Below are 17976 nucleotides of genomic sequence, written 5' to 3'. Positions count from 1 at the left end.
ATGGACATGAATTTCAGCAAACTCTGGGAGATAGTGCAGGATAGAGGAACCTGGCATGCCGCAGTTCATGGGGGCACAAAGAGTCACATATGACTTAGTGACTGAACACCAAAGACCCTGAGTCTCAGCATACGCCCATTCAAATACATTAGCTAAATGACACACCCCCAGGTACCATGACAGTTCGGAGGTCCACCGTAAAAGGCCAAAAAGTGGGCAGTGGCCCAATTCCTAGAAATCTTTGCCTCTTCTCCAAAATAGTTGTTATAGTCTTCTCATTCATTACCCTGTGAAATTACACAGCCCATAAAAGCTGACCACCCCCTATTTCAGGGCCTCTCACTTTCTGAGATGGCCCACAGTCTGTCTGTGGGGTGTTTCTCCCCAGGCTGCTCTCCCTTCCTGAGACAACCCCATGCACTGGGGTGCCTCTCACTTTTTGATACAGTTTGCATTCTGTTTATGGAATATTTATCTCTCTAAATTAATCCACTTCTTAGCTACCACCTCATCTCTCAATGAATTCTTTCTGTGACGAGACATAAAGAGACTGACCTTCATTAAGTCCTGAGACCAGGTGTGTGATCTCAATTATTGGGTAGGCCAAAAAGTTTGTTGGGCTTTTTCCTTTACATTTTGTGGAAAAACCCAAATGAACTTTTTTGGGCAACTCAATAAAAACAGTGGGTTCAAGGCCCAATCTCTGATGTGCAGTTTCAATTTCACTTTTAAACTTTGCAGCATTATCTTATCTCCAGGTCTTTCTGACATGTAAGTTCACCTCTTCCTCTCCTCCCCTGGACCACAGAGTCTTCTACATCCAGTTTCCCCCAACTCAGTTGAGCTCTCCCTTTGTTTGGGGCACCAGACAGTGATTCCTCAGACTTCCCCCACGGCTCAGCAGTAAAGAATCCGCCTGCAAGGTAGGAGCCGCAGGAGATGCGGGTTCAATCCTTGGTCAGGAGGATTCCCTGGAGGAGGACAGGGCAACCCAATCTAGTATTCTTGCTTGGAGAATCCCATGGACAGAGTAAGTAGCCTGGCGGGCTACAGTCCATGGGGTCGTGGAGAGGCAGACACGACTGAAGCAACGTAGCACACACATATAGTGAATCCTCAGTTGGAACTGCCCTCAAGGACTCTGACAACACACTCGCTGCTAAATGAAGTCTTGTGCTTGCACGCTCTAAAACTACATATCAACACTTTACAGAGGGTCTTTCTAGAACAACTGTCATCATTTCAAGCAAAAATATATATTTTTTAAACAACAGCTTTGTCTTAGCATGTATGAAGCACTGTATCAGAGGTTTGGCCCTCAGGAACTGTTCAATCACACAACTGAGTTGAGAGTAGCAGCCAGCCACACGTGCACACAAGGTACAGATGCAGGGCAGACACGGGGTGATTGTGTCAGTGCTTACCTTCTGTGCTGAGCGGAACGCAGAAGCTACTCATGGCCATCAGTGTCCTTGAACTCCTCCAGGGCTACCGCCTTCTTGTCTCCCAGCCCTCTGCCTTTCAAGACCAGTCTGAAGCCTGAATCCGGTGAAGGGGTTCTCACTCGGGACAAGAAGACTGAGAAGCCCTCAGGAACACAGCTTTGAAGATTTCCATTTCCTTGGCACTAGGGAGGCGAACTGGGAGGCACTGGTTGCAAGCCCAGATGGGAATCAGTTGGGTGAATGAACTCCTGAAATCACACCAGGGTAGCTCTTGTAGGCAGATTGCATAGGGTGTCCCCAGAAAAAAAGAACCAAGCTCTGAAACAGGAGGGAAGGGGGCAGAACACAATCTTTCAAAGAATGAAAGAGGCGTTGAGGATGTAACTTAATCTGGTTAGAACCAACGAGGTCCAAGGTGGCAGAAAAATCAACTCCCAGGAGACTTTGAACCTCACTATGCGCTCACTGAAATACATCAGCAGAACGACACACTCACAGGTGACATGACAGTTCTGAGCTGACAAAAAGGGACAAAAAGTGGGCAGTGGCCCGATTTCTGGAAATCTCTACCTCTTCTCCAAAATAGTTGGAATAATCCTCTCAATTGTTAGCCTATGAAATTACCCAACCTGTAAAAACTAACCACCCCACATTTCAGGGCCTCTCATCTTCTGAGATGGCCTACACTCTGTCTATAGGGTGTATTTCTCTCAGGGCCACTCTTATTTTCTGAGACAACCCTATTCCCTGGGGCTGCTTATGACCATACGGATGGACCTAAGAAGAGGCGGCAAGGATATACAGAACTATACAAAAAAGATCTTCATGACCCAGTTAACCCTGATGTTGTGATCACTCACCTAGGGCAAGACATCCTGGAACGCAAAGTCAAGTGGGTCTTAGGAAGCATGACTACGAACAAAGCTAGTGGAGGTGATGGAATTCCAGTTGAGCTATTTCAAATCCTAAAAGATGATGCTATGAAAGTGCTGCACTCAATATGCCTGCAAATTTGGAAAACTCAGCAGTGGCTGCAGGACTGGAAAATGTCAGTTTTCATTCCAATCCCAAAAAAGGCAATGCCAAAGAATGTTCAAACTACTGCACAATTGCACTCATCTCACACGCAAGCAAAGTAATGCTCAAAGTTCTCCAAGCCAGGCTTCAACAATATGTGAACTATGAACTTCCTGATGTTCAAGCTGGATTTAGAAAAGGCACAGGAACCAGAGGTCAAATTGTCAACATCCGCTGGATCATCGAAAAAGCAAGAGAGTTCCATAAAGAACCTACTTCTGCTTTATTGACGATGCCAAAGCCTTTGACTGTGTGGATCACAACAAACTGTGGGAAATTCTGAAAGAGATGGGATACCAGACTGTCTTACCTGCCTCTTGAGAAATCTGTACCCAGGTCAGGAAGCAACAGTTAGAATTGGACATGGAAAAACAGACTGGTTCCAAATAGGAAAAGGAGTACATCAAGGATGTATATTGTCACCCTGCTTATTTAACTTATATGCAGAGTACATCATGAGAAACACTGGGCTGGAGGAAGCACAAGCTGGGATCAAGATTGCCGGGAGAAATATCAATTACGTCAGATATGCAGATGACACCACCCTTATGGAAGAAAGTGAAGAAGAGCTAAAGAACCTCTTGATGAAAGTGAAAGAAGAGAGTGAAAAAGTTGACTTAAACCTCAATATTCAGAAAACTAAGATCATGGCATCTGGTTCCATCACTTCATGACAAATAGAAGGGGAAACAATGGAAACAGTGAAAGACTTTATTTTCTTGGGCTTCAAAATCACTGCAGATTGTGACTGTGGCCATGAAATTAAAAGACACTTGCTCCTTGGAAGAAAAGCTATGATCAACCTAGACAGCATATTAAAAAGAAGAGACATTACTTTGCCTACAAATGCCCGTCTAGTCAAAACTATGGTTTTTGCAGTAGTCATGTATGGATGTGAGAGTTGGACTATAGGGCTGAGCACTGAAGAATTGATGCTTTTGAACTGCGGTGTTGGAGAAGACTCTTGAGAGTCCCTTGGACTGCAAGGAGATCTAACCAGTCCATCCTAAAGGAAATCAGTCCTGAATATTCATTGGAAGGACTGATGCTGAAGCTGAAACTCCAATACTTTGGCCACCTGATGCGAAGAACTGACTCCTTGGAAAAGACCCTGATGCTGGGAAAGATAGAAGGGGACAACAGAGGATGAGATGGTTGGATGGCATCACCAACTTGATGGACATGAGTTTGAGCAAGCTTGGGGAATGGGTGATGGACAGGGAAGCCTGGCGTGCTGCAGTCCATGGGGTCACAAAGAGTCAGACGCAACTGAGCGAGTGAACTGAACTGAATTGAGGAGAAAGGTGTGGAAACTTGGACTGCATTTCTGTTCTCATCAAAATGCCAAGTGCCATGCAACTCATCCTGTGTTTGAGGTGGCTTTCAAAGTGAATTTTCTCTGGTTTTCCTCTCTTCCTTGCAATTAGTCAATAGTAGAAGGTGTTGCAATGGTAAACTCCTGCCTGCTAATGCAGGAGACAAGGGTTCAACCCCTGGGTCAGGAAGATCCCCTGGAGGAAGAAATGGCAACCTACTCCAGTATTCTTGCCTGGAAAATTCCATGGACAGAGGAGACTGGCGGGCTAGTCCATAGAGCCACAAATAGTCAGACACGAATAAGCAACTGAGCACACACACGAAGACCTTTATCATATACAAGTCCAGAACTTAAATTTAAGACCCTGTTCATCAACCATTTTCATATGGACAAGGACAACGTAAAAAGAAGTGTCGCTTGCTGACTTGCTTGTTAGTCTCAGCCGTAATTATGGATTTTCCTGTCAGGCTGGGTGACTCAGAGCAGATATGAGCACTGCCAATGAGGCTTTTACACTGCATGTGACGAGTGGCTCAAAATTTCCCAAATAATGTAAATAGCTGGCAAATACAGTAAATTGAAAAATCAAGCTTCTCTTTTGAAAAATCATAATGGTCAGGAGACTTTGATACAGGTTCTGGGCACTGTCTCTCATAGTTTGGGGCTCAGTGGAGGCTGAAGGCTGTCACAGTGTCTGTCACGTGATGTCCGGGTCTGAGACAAGAGTCAGAGGCCTTGAGCAAGTCCACTGAATTTTCTAGTTTGCTTTCCTGCTGCCTCTCTCTTTCCTGATCCCAGTGTCCTCCTTCTCCTTGGGCTAATCTGATAACGGAACTGTAGTCATTGACGACAGAAAGTATATAGTCATAGCATTTTCAGATACAGTTTAATTTTTAACCAGGGCTCTTAATACCTTAAGTTTTGTTTTCTTGAAATGAAAAATGACCCAGTCAGAGGTGGGTCCCCCACCTCCGGGATCTAATGCCTGATGATCTGAGGTGGAACTGATGTAATAGCAATAGAAATAAAGTGCATAATAAATGTAATGCACTTGAATCATCCTGAAACCATACCCCCCCCCCATCCTAGTCTTTAGGGGAAAACGTCTTCCACGAAACCTGCCCCTGGTGCCAAAGGTTGGGGCCTGCTGTGCTGGGGACACCAGGGCATAGAGGGAACACACATCATTGCAAAGGGGGCATTATTTTTATAGTAAAGCACATACATTTAAAAATCCACACCTTTATTTTGGAGAAGAATGTGTAAGATGGAGCATCAGATTAAAAACCTTTCTCTTTCTGCTCCTTCTTGTGACTCTGCTCAGACACTCTCTCCCCCAGGGCAGCCTCAGTGTGCTTCTGCCAGTGAGAGACCTTCAAGGGAAAAGCTTAAGGAGTATGTCCTCCTAGTTAGGAGATGGAGAGGAATGATGCTGGGATGTGAAGCACTGTGTGTGTCCAGAACTCAGTTTTGGTGGGTGTTCCTTGAGGGAGTCCTCAAATCACACCCAGGAAAGAAAGTTAGCCATGTCCTATCCTTGGGAGTTAAAGCAGGCCAGCATCTCAAGCTCCGCTGGTTCCCTCTCCCTCTTCCTCCACACTCACCTCCCTCCCAGAACAGTGTGTAGCTATAGACACAGGTTCGATTCCACCTGCTGCCATTTGTGAATGCCAACCATGGTCCTCCACTCTTTGTTTTTTTAATAGTTGTATTTACTTATTTATTTTGGGCTCTGCTGGGTCTTGGTTGCTATACGGGCTTTTCACTAGTTTCAGAGATCGGGGGCTGCTCTTTGTTGTAGTGCGTGGGCTTTTCATTGCAGTGGCGTTTCTTGCTGTGGAGTGCAGGTTCTAGGGTGCGCAGGCTTCAATAGTTGCAGCTCCCAGGCTCTGGAGCACAGGCTCAATAGTTGTGGCTCATTGGCTGAGTTGCTCCATGGCACGTGGGATCTTCCCCGCACAGGACTTGAACCCATGTCTCCTACTTTGGCAGGTGGAGTTTTTACCCCGGAGCCACCAGGGAAGCCCCACAGTGCTCCATCCTTAAGAACAGCCAAGGTTGATTATCATGTGTCACTCCTTTAACCTCTCTGAGCCTTAGTTGGCCTCATCTATAAAATGGACATGATAATGATGCCCTATAACTTTGTTTTGAAGATAAAAATAAATTATATATGTGGAAACATCTTGTAAACTGCAACGCTTCCCACAGATTCCAGTTATTATGATGGGGTTGTCCTCACATCCTGATGGATTAGCTGGTTGTTGATTTATTCCTTTGCTCATTTATTTATCCATGAATCTTCAGTAGCAATAACGAAGAATTGACTTATAGGACAGGAAGTAACAAATAAAGCCTCCTTTCTTCCAGGAAGGAAATATGGCAGGACAAGCAAGGGCTGTTGCTGGGACTCTGCAGCCTGCCTAGTGAGACGGGAGGAGAACAGAAATAGCCAGGCATCTACTACATGACTTCAAAACCTATGGAATGAAGGGGCTGCCTAAACACCCATGGCAAAGGCACTTTGGTAACAGAGGCTGGGGGAAGGCAGAAGGCAGAAGCCTTTCCATCACATTTCACTAAAAAGTTCAATTTAATCTCAAGAAGTTTTTGTGCCTGGCTTGAGCTGCTGAATGTTTTTCTTGCTTGAGGTTTAATCTGCTATATGCTGGGGCTTCCCAGTTAGCACTAGTGGTAAAGAACTCTCTTGCTGATATAAGAAACATAAGGACAGAACTAGAACAAATAATTTCACAATTTGTATGGAAATACAAAAACCCTCGAATAGCCAAACCAATATTGAGAAAGAAGAATGGAACTGGAGGAATCAATCTGCCAGACTTCATACTATACTACAAAGCGACAGTCATCAAGACAGTATGGTACTGGCACAAAGACAGAAATATAGATCAATGGAACAGAATAGAAAGCCCAGAGATAACTCCACGAACCTTTGGTCACCTTATCTTCAACAAAGGAGGCAAGGATATACAATGGAAAAAAGACAACTTCTTTAACAAGTGGTGCTGGGAAAACTGGTCAACCACCTGTAAAAGAATGAAACTAGAACACTTTCTAACACCATACACAAAAATAAACTCAAAATGGATTAAAGATCTAAATGTAAGACCAGAAACTATAAAACTCCTGGAGGAGAACATAGGCAAAACACTCTCCAACATAAACCACACCAGGATCCTCTATGACCCACATCCCAGAATATTAGAAACAAAAGCAAAAATAAACAAATGGGACCTAATGAAACTTAAAAGCTTTTGCACAACAAAGGAAACTATAAGCAAGGTGAAAAGACAGCCCTCAGATTGGGAGAAAATAATAGCAAACGAAGCAACAGACAAAGGATTAATCTCAAAAATATACAAGCAACTCCTCCAGCTCAACTCCAGAAAAATAAATGACCCAATCAAAAAATGGGCCAAAGAACTAAACAGACATTTCTCCAAGGAAGACATACAGATGGCTAACAAACACATGAAAAGATGCTCAACATCACTCATTATCAGAGAAATGCAAATCAAAACCACACTGAGGTACCATTACACGCCAGTCAGCATGGATGCTATCCAAAAAGTCTACAAGCAATAAATGCTGGAGAAGGTGTGGAGAAAAGGGAACCCTCTTACACTGTTGGTGGGAATGCAAACTAGTACAGCCGCTATGGAAAACACTGTGGAGATTTCTTAAAAAACTGGAAATAGAACTGCCATATGACCCAGCAATCCCGCTTCTGGGCATACACACCGAGGAAACCAGATCTGAAAGAGACACGTGCACCCCAATGTTCATTGCAGCACTGTTTATAATAGCCAGGACATGGAAGCAACCTAGATGCCCATCAGCAGATGAATGGATAAGGAAGCTGTGGTACATATACACCATGGAATATTACTCAGCCATTAAAAAGAATTCATTTGAATCAGTTCTAATGAGATGGATGAAACTGGAGCCCATTATACAGAGTGAAGTAAGCCAGAAAGATAAAGACCATTACAGTATACAAACACATATATATGGAATTTAGAAAGATGGTAATGATAACCTTATATGCAAAACAGAAAAAGAGACACAAATGTATAGAACAGACTTTTGGACTCTGTGGGAGAAGGCGAGGGTGGGATGTTTCAAGAGAACAGCATCGAAACATGTATATTATCTAGGGTGAAACAGATCACCAGTCCAGGTTGGATGCATGAGACAAGTGCTCAGACCTGGTGCACTGGGAAGAGCCAAAGGGATCGGGTCGAGAGGGAGGTGGGAGGGGGGATCGGGATGGGGAATACATGTAAATCCATGGCTAATTCATGTCAATGTATGACAAAACCCACTACAATATTGTAAAGTAATTAGCCTCCAACTAATAAAAATAAATGAAAAAAAAATTTTTTTAATTAAATAAAAAAAGAAACATAAGGGACTCAGGTTCGATCCCTGGTTTGGGAAGATCCCCTGGAGGAGGACATGGTAACCCACTCCAGTATTCTTGCCTGGAGAATCCCATGGACAGAGGAGCCTGGCAGGCTGCAGTCCATGGGGCTGCAAAGAGTCGGACATGAGGGAAGTGACTGAGCAGGAATGCATCACTATATGGCGGGTAAACTTCCATGTCCTTCTGCAGACACACTTATATGGCCTTCGAGGGTCAAGTATGTGACCAACATTTGGGAAAAGAAGATATGCAAGTGGTCAAGAAGCTCATGAAGAAGGTCCTCAACATCATTAGGCATCAGGAAATTATTACAAATTAAAACCACAATGAGAAAGCATTTCAGACTCTCTGAAAAGACTAAAATCAAACGCTGGCTGTGTCCAATGTTGGTGAGAACATAAAGCAAATAGAATTTCATACATTTGGACTGTAAAATGGTATCATTTCTGTGGAGAGTTGTATAGCAGTTTTTAATGAAATTAAACACACATCTACTCTATGACCCAGCCATTTCAATCTGAAGTATTTATTCAAGAGAAATGAAAACAAATGTCTCCCAAAGACTTGTACAGAATGTTCATAGTAGTCTGATTCATAATAGACCAACACTCCAAAAGTTCAACAGGGGAATGGATTAACAATTGTGGTATATGGGGATTTTCCTGGTGGTCCTGGGGTTAAGACTACTTGTTTTCACTGCAAGGGGCATGGGTTCAATCACTGGTTGGGGAACAAAGATCCCATATACGGCACAGTATGACCAAAAGAAAAAAAGAGACCAAAGGGCTTCCCTGGTGACTCAGTGATAAAGAATCTGCCTGTCAATGCAGGAGACACAAGTTTGACCCCTGATCGAGAAGATTCCACATGCCATTAAGCTTGTGCTCTAGAGATCAGGAGCTGCAATGAGTGAGCCTGGGTGCTGCAACTGCTGAAGCCTGAGCACCCTGGAGCCCCTGCTCCACCACAACAGAAGCCACCACATTGAGAAGCCCGTGTACTGCAACTAGAGAGGAGCCCCCTGCTCTCACAGCCAGAGAAAAGCCCAGGCAACAACAAAGACCCAGTGCAACCAAAACTAAATAAACTATAAAAAGAAGAAAAGGAAAAACAATTGTGGTATAGCCATATTATGGAATAATACTCAGATTAACATGCAAACAAATGAAGGTAGAACTCCCATCCCTTGGTTGGGTCAGATGCCCACATTCAACTACATCTAGAAACAGATTTATTTGAAAAGAAGCTTCCTTGTGGTTTAAAAAGGAAAAAGGAGAAGTCTGAATGTTTAAGACATGTGCCAGGATTGCTCACTCTGCCTGTGATGAAGACAAGAGCTGGGGTGGCATCTGGAGGAAGACTTGGGTGGGGCTGTTTTGTTAGGGCTCATGCTTCAAGTGACTCAGAATATTTACATACTGTAGAAGGTATTGAGGATGTTGGGAGTGGAAGCATTATGTCATCAAGTAATGTTAAAGGTATGAGTTTAAAAGCATAGAGACTGGCCTGGGGCAGGAGTGGGAACCCCTCTTCCAGTGCAGAAGAAAGGAAAAAGTCAGATAGCAATGCAGTTCAATTTATAGAATTTTATTTGTTATTAACTACTTAATCAATATTTTGGCTGTGCTGTGGCTTCAATGCAGCGTGTGGGCTCTTCACTGTGGTGTGAGGGGGGTTCCCTTGTTTCAGTGCTTGGACTCACTAAGTTCTACACTGGCTCTCTAGTTGCGGCACCCAGGTTTTAGTTGCCCTGAAGCATGTGGGATCTTAGTTTCTCAACCAGGGACTGAACCCGTGTCTCCTGTATTGGAAGGCAGATTCTTAACCACTGGACCACCAGGGAAGTCCCCAGTTTATAGAATTGATGGAAGAAAATGGAGAGAGCTCTCTAACGATTCCTAATCCCTCTGTGAAATAGGAGTTCAAGTTGTGTGCTGAGAGTGAAAAATATGTGGAATTAGAGGCTTAAGGAAATGGATAAAATGTGAGAAAGTCAATCTGGAGACTCAGAACTGCCAAGAGAGCCAAAAGGATTCTTGTTCAGCCTCTAAGTCACGTCTGACTCTTTACGACCCCATGGACTGTAGTCCACCAGGTTCCTCTGTCCTCCACTCTATCTTGCAGAGTTCAAATTCATGGCCATTGAGTCAGTGGTGCTATCTAACCATTTCACCCTCCGCTGCCCCCTTCCTCTTTTGCCTTCAATCTTTCTCAGAAAATTAGAAATTAAATTGTACCTGGAAATGATAGGACTTTAATCTTTCCCAGCCAAAAAGATTACTGAGCTCCAGACACAGATGAGCTGAGGTTGGAGCCTGTCAATGTTCAGAGGCTCCAAAATGCTAGATTTGAGGCTTAGCAACCTCGGCATGGACAGGGAGAAAGCAGAGGGCTTCCTCTGTCCCACGTGATCCTCTCTCCCTGTCACTTCTGACTCCACCCACGGCTGCAGCTTATAGCAACACACAAGCTTCCACCTGCTTTGCCAGGCCCTTCTCTAGGGCAATTCACTCCATTTTCCTGCCTACTGCAGTTTTCATTTCTAGAACTGGAACCCCCTAGCATTTCCCCCTCAGTCACAGGAGCAAAATCAAGGACTGAAGGACAATTTGGGGGTGGGCAGTGGATCAATGAGACGAACAGGTCAAGCATGCAGTGCCTCCACTGGCAGTGAGGGGCCTTCAGGTGTGGGCAGCCCTGGGATGGTGTGTGCAAAGGCCTCTGGTGACCTTTTATCAGGCCAGAGGCCCCTTGAGGTGCAGAGAGAGGAAGCGCAGGTTAGGCCTCAGCTGGAGGCTTTTTAATAATAAGTGTTATTGTTTATCAACAAGAAATATTCATGACATATTGTTAAGCACTTTATGTAAGCAGGTTATTAAAGGGCACTAATGAATATTACCAATTTTGTTTTAAGCAGGTGTATATATATATATATATATATATATATATATATAGTTATAGAAAATAAGCCAAGTTACATCTTCGGCTGTACCAGAAATTCTATAAGGTCACACTTCAAAGCAGCCACACCACAGTTACCCTCTGGGGGTGAGGGGCGCATCTTCACCAACGTTGTCTATTATCAGACTTTAAATTGGGCGAGAAAAGTCTCATTTCCCCAATTGAGGTTCGTTGTCTTTTTTTCATTTTTAAAAATAGGATTCCTTTCAACAACATATTAAAAACATGACCAAGTGGGCTTTATCCCAGGAATGCAAGGATTCTTTAATATCCACAAATCAATCAATGTAATACACCACATTAACAAATTGGTGTTTGAGAGTGAAAAATATGTGGAATTAGAGGCTTAAGGAAAACCATATGATTATCTCAATAGGTGCAGAAAAAAACCTTTGAAAAAATTCAACATACATTTATGATAAAAACCCTCCAGAAAGCAGGAATAGAAGGAACATACCTCAACATAATAAAAGCTATATATGACAAGCCCACAGCAAACATTATCCTCAATGGTGAAAAATTGAAAGCATTTCCCCTAAAATCAGGAACAAGACAAGGGTGCCCACTCTCATCACTACTATGCAACATAGTTTTGGGAGTTTTGGCCACAGCAATCAGAGCAGAAAAGAAATAAAAGGAATCCAGATAGGAAAAGAAGAAGCAAAATTCTCACTGCTTGCAGATGATATGATCCTCTACATAGAAAACCCTAAAGACTCCAACAGAAAACTACTAGAGCTAATCAATAAATATAGTAAAGTTGCAGGATATAAAATTAATACACAGAAATCCGTTGCATCCTATACACTAACAATGAGAAAACAGAAAGAGAAATTAAGGAAACAATACCATTCACCACTGCAACAAAAATAATAAAATACTTAGGAGTATATCTACCTAAAGAAACAAAAGACCTATACATAGAAAACTATAGGACACTGATGAAAGAAATCAAAGAGGACACAAATAGATGGAGAAATATACCATGTTCATGGTTTGGAAGAATCAACATTGTGAAAATGAGTATACTACACAAAGCAATCTATAGATTCAATGCAATCCCTATCAAGCTACCAACGGTATTCTTCACAGAACTAGAACAAATAATTTCACAATTTGTATGGAAATACAAAAACCCTCAAATAGCCAAACCAATATTGAGAAACAAGAATGGAACTGGAGGAATCAACCTGCCTGACTTCAGGCTCTACTACAAAGCCACAGTCATCGAGACAGTATGGTACTGGCACAAAGACAGAAATATAGATCAATGGAACAAAATAGAAAGCCCAGAGATAAATCCACATACCTATGGACACCTTATCTTCGACAGAGGAGGCAAGAATATACAATGGAAAAAAGACAACCTCTTTAACAAGTGGTGCTGGGAAAACGAGTCAACCACTTGTAAAAGAATGAAACTAGAACACTTTCTAACACCATACACAAAAATAAACTCAAAATGGATTAAAGATCTAAATGTAAGACCAGAAACTATAAAACTCCTAGAGGAGAACATAGGCAAAACACTCTCCAACATAAATCACAGCAGGATCCTCTATGACCCACCTCCCAGAATATTGGAAATAAAAGCAAAAATAAACAAATGGGACCTAATGAAACTTAAAACCTTTTGCACAACAAAGGAAACCACAAGCGAGGTGAGAAGACAGCCTTCAGAATGGGAGAAAATAATAGCAAATGAAGAAACAAAGGATTAATCTCAAAAATATACAAGCAGCTCCTGCAGCTCAATTCCAGAAAAATAAATGACCCAATCAAAAATGGGCCAAAGAGCTAAATAGACAATTCTCCAAAGAAGACATACAGATGGCTAACAAACACATGAAAAGATGCTCAACATCACTCATTATCAGAGAAATGCAAATCGAAACCACAATGAGGTACCATTACAGGCCAGTCAGAATGGCTGCTATCCAACAGTCTACAAGCAATAAATGCTGGAGAGGGTGTGGAGAAAAGGGAACCCTCTTACACTGTTGGTGGGAATGCAAACTAGTACAGCCACTATGGAGAACAGTGTGGAGATTCCTTTAAAAAACTGGAAATAGAACTGCCATATGACCCAGCAATCCCACTCCTGGGCATACACACTGAGGAAACCAGATCTGAAAGAGACGTGCACCCCAATGTTCATCACAGCACTGTTTATAATAGCCAGGACATGGAAGCAACCTAGATGCCCATCAGCAGGTGAATGGATAAGGAAGCTGTGGTACATATACACAATGGAATGTTACTTAGCCATTAAAAAGAATACATTTGAATCAGTTCTAATGAGATGGATGAAACTGGAGCCCATTATACAGAGTGAAGTAAGCCAGAAAGATAAACACCAATACAGTATACTAACACATATATATGGAATTTAGAAAGATGGTAACGATAACCCTATATGCAACACAGAAAAAGAGACACAGATGTATAGAACAGACTTTTGGACTCTATGGGAGAAGATGAGGGTGGGATGATCTGAGAGAACAGCATTGAAACAGAAATATTATCAAGTGTGAAACAGATCACCAGTCCAGGTTGGATGCATGAGACAAGTGCTTGGGACTGGTGCACTGGGATGACCCAGAGGGAGGGGATGGGGAGGGAGGTGGGAGGGGGGTTCAGGATGGGGAACACATGTAAATCCATGGCTGATTCATGTCAATGTATGCAAAAACCAATACAATATTGTAAAATAATTAGCCTCCAACTAATAAAAATAAATGAAAAAAGGGAATATAACCAAAAGAAATATTCAACTTAAAAATAAATAAATAAATAAATAAAAATAGGATTCCTTATTACACTGTCTTTTGTGCGAGTCTTTTGTTAATCATATGAAAACTAAATAAAATAATCGCTTCTCTGCAGAGATATGTAAAAAAAGCAGAGACATCGCTTTGCTGACAAAGGTCTGTGTAGGCAAAGCTATGGTTCTTCCAGTAATCATGTACGGATGTGAGAGTTGGAGCTGAGCACCGAAAAATTGATGTTTTCAAATTGTGGTCCTGGAGAAGATTCTTGAGAGCCCCTTGAACTGCAAGGAGGTCAAATCAGTCCATCCTAAAGGCAGTCAACCCTGAATTGGGAGGACTGATGCTGAAACTCCAATACTCTGACCACCTGATGTGAAAAAGAAGACTCACTGGAAAAGAGCCTGATGTTGGGAAAGATTGAAGGCAAAAGGAGAAGGGTGATGCAGAGGATGAGATGGTTAAATAGTATCACAGACTCAATGGACATGAATCTGAGCCAACTCTGGGAGATAGTGGAGGACAGAGGAGCCTGGCCTGCTGCAGTCCATGGGGTCACAAAGAGTTGGACACGACTGAAGTGACTTAGCATGCATGTACACACATGTTATATCCCTAATATTTGTTTATCTTATAATGGAAGTTTGTACCTTTTGACTGCATCCTGGCCCCCCTCCCCACTGCACCCCCATCTATGGTAACCACAGATCTAGAAATCTGCTCTCTTTTTCTGAATTTGTTTTTGAAGTATAACTAACCTACAACATTATGTTAGTTCCTGTTACACAGTATAGTGATCCAATATTTCTATGTATTTCATACTGATCAATGCAATAATTTTAGTTGTGATATATCACCATACAAAGACAGTATATAGTTATTGACTATATTCCCCACACAGTACATTTTATGCTCACAACTTATTTATTTTGCACCTGGAAATTTGTACCTCTGACTCCCCCTCATCTAATTCTTTTCACCCACTACCCAGTCTCCCTCTGAAACACATATTTGTTTTCTGTTTCTATAACTCTGTGGGCTTAAAAAAATTTTTTTTTAATTTTTTACTGGGGGCATAGTTGATTTACAATGTTGTGTTAGTATAACTTTTCTGTTGTGTTTTCATTTGTTTATCTTTTTAGATTCCACATATAAGCAAAATAATGCGGTATTTGTCTTTCTATGACTGATGTATTTCACTTAACATAATACCCTCTGGGCTTCCCAGGTGGTGCTAGCGGTAAAGAATCTGGCTGCCACTGCAGGAGACATTAAGAGACACAGGTTCGATCCCTGGGTCAGGAAGATCCCCTGGAGGAAGGCATGGCAACCTACTCCAGTATTCTTGCCTGGAGAATCTCAAGGACAGAGGAACCTGGCAGGCTACAGTCCATAGGGTCACAAAGAGTTGGAAACAACTGAGGCAACTTAGCACAGCACAGCACATTACCCTCTCGGTTCAGTCACTCAGTCATGTCCGACTCTTTGCACCCCCATGGACTGCAGCACACCAGGCCTCCGTGTCTTTCACCAACTCCCGGAGCTTACTCAAACTCACGTCCATTGAATCAGTGATTCCATACAACTATCTCATCCTTCTCTTCCCACCTTCAATCTTTCCCAGAATAAATTTTTATTAGTTGGAGGCTAATTACTTTACATCATTACAGTAGTTTTTGTCATACATTGAAATGAATTAGCCATGGATTTACATGTATTCCCCATCCCAATCCCCCCTCCCACCTCCCTCTCCACCCGATCCCTCTGGGTCTTCCCAGTGCACCAGGCCGGAGCACTTGTCTCATGCACCCAACCTGGGCTGGTGATCTGTTTCACCCTAGATAATATACATGTTTCGATGCTGTTCTCTTGAAACATCCCACCCTCGCCTTCTCCCAGAGTCCATAAGTCTGATCTATACATCTGAGTCTCTTTTTCTGTTTTGCATATAGGGTTATCGTTACCATCTTTCTAAAGTCCATATATATGTGTTAGTATACTGTAATGGTCTTTATTTTTCTGGCTTACTTCGCTCTGTATAATGGGCTCCAGTTTCATCCATCTCATTAGAACTGATTCAAATGAATTCTTTTTAATGGCTGAGTAATATTCCATGGTGTATATGTACCACAGCTTCCTTATCCATCCGTCTGCTGATGGGCATCTAGGTTGCTTCCATGTCCTGGCTATTATAAACAGTGCTGCAATGAACATTGGGGTGCACGTGTCTCTTTCAGATCTGGTTTCCTTGGTGTGTATGCCCAGAAGTGGGATTGCTGGGTCATATGGCAGTTCTATTTCCAGTTTTTTAAGAAATCTCCACAGTGTTTTCCATAGCGGCTGTACTAGTTTGCATTCCCACCAACAGTGTAAGAGGGTTCCCTTTTCTCCACACCCTCTCCAGCATTTATTGCTTGTAGACTTTTTGGATAGCAGCCATCCTGACTGGCGTGTAATGGTACCTCAGTGTGGTTTTGATTTGCATTTCTCTGATAATGAGTGATGTTGAGCATCTTTTCATGTGTTTTTGTGCCATCTGTATGTCTTCCTTGGAGAAATGTCTGTTTAGTTCTTTGGCCCATTTTTTGATTGGGTCATTTATTTTTTCTGGAGTTGAGCTGGAGGAGTTGCTTGTATATTTTTGAGATTAATCCTTTGTCTGTTGCTTCGTTTGCTATTATTTTCTCCCAATCTGAGGGCTGTCTTTTCACCTTGCTTATAGTTTCCTTTGTTGTGCAAAAGCTTTTAAGTTTCATTAGGTCCCATTTGTTTATTTTTGCTTTTGTTTCTAATATTCTGGGATGTGGGTCATAGAGGATCCTGCTGTAGTTTATGTTGGAGAGTGTTTTGCCTATGTTCTCCTCCAGGAGTTTTATAGTTTCTGGTCTTATGTTTAGATCTTTAATCCATTTTGAGTTTATTTTTGTGTATGGTGTTAGAAAGTGTTCTAGTTTCATTCTTTTATAGGTGGTTGACCAGTTTTCCCAGCACCACTTGTTAAAGAAGTTGTCTTTTTTCCATTGTATATCCTTGCCTCCTTTGTCGAAGATAAGGTATCCATAGGTGCGTGGATTTATCTCTGGGCTTTCTATTCTGTTCCATTGATCTATATTTCTGTCTTTGTGCCAGTACCATACTGTCTTGATGACTGTGGCTTTGTAGTAGAGTCTGAAGTCAAGCAGATTGATTCCTCCAGTTCCATTCTTCTTTCTCAGGATTACTTTGGCTATTCGAGGTTTTTTGTATTTCCATACAAATTGTGAAATTATTTGTTCTAGTTCTGTGAAAAATACCGTTGGTAGTTTGATAGGGATTGCATTGAATCTATAGATTGCTTTGGGTAGTATAGCCATTTTGACGATATTGATTCTTCCAATCCACGAACACGGTATATTTCTCCATCTGTTTGTGTCCTCTTTGATTTCTTTCATCAGTGTTTTATAGTTTTCTATGTATAGGTCTTTTGTTTCTTTAGGTAGATATACTCCTAAGTATTTTATTCTTTTTGTTGCAATGGTGAATGGTATTGTTTCCTTAATTTCTCTTTCTGTTTTCTCATTGTTAGTGTATAGGAATGCAAGAGATTTCTGTGTGTTAATTTTATATCCTGCAACTTTACTGTATTCATTGATTAGCTCTAGTAATTTTCTGATAGAGTCTTTAGGATTTTCTATGTAGAGGATCATGTTATCTGCAAACAGAGAGAGTTTCACTTCTTTTCCTATCTGGATTCCTTTTACTTCTTTTTCTGCCCGAATCCGGGTCTTTTCCAAGGAGTCAGTTCTTTGCATCAGGTGGCCAAAGAATTGGAGTTTCAGCTTCAGCATCAGTCCTTCCAATGAATATTCAGGACTGATTTCCTTTAGGATGGATTGGTTGGATCTCCTTGCAGTCCAAGGGACTTGCAAGAGTCTTCTCTGACACCACAGTTGAAAAGCATCAATTCTTTGGCGCTCAGCT

Source organism: Odocoileus virginianus, chromosome 2 (assembly GCF_023699985.2).
Source record: "Odocoileus virginianus isolate 20LAN1187 ecotype Illinois chromosome 2, Ovbor_1.2, whole genome shotgun sequence".
NCBI classification, from domain to species: domain Eukaryota; kingdom Metazoa; phylum Chordata; class Mammalia; order Artiodactyla; family Cervidae; genus Odocoileus; species Odocoileus virginianus.
Note: the sequence above shows the minus strand (reverse complement) of the source record.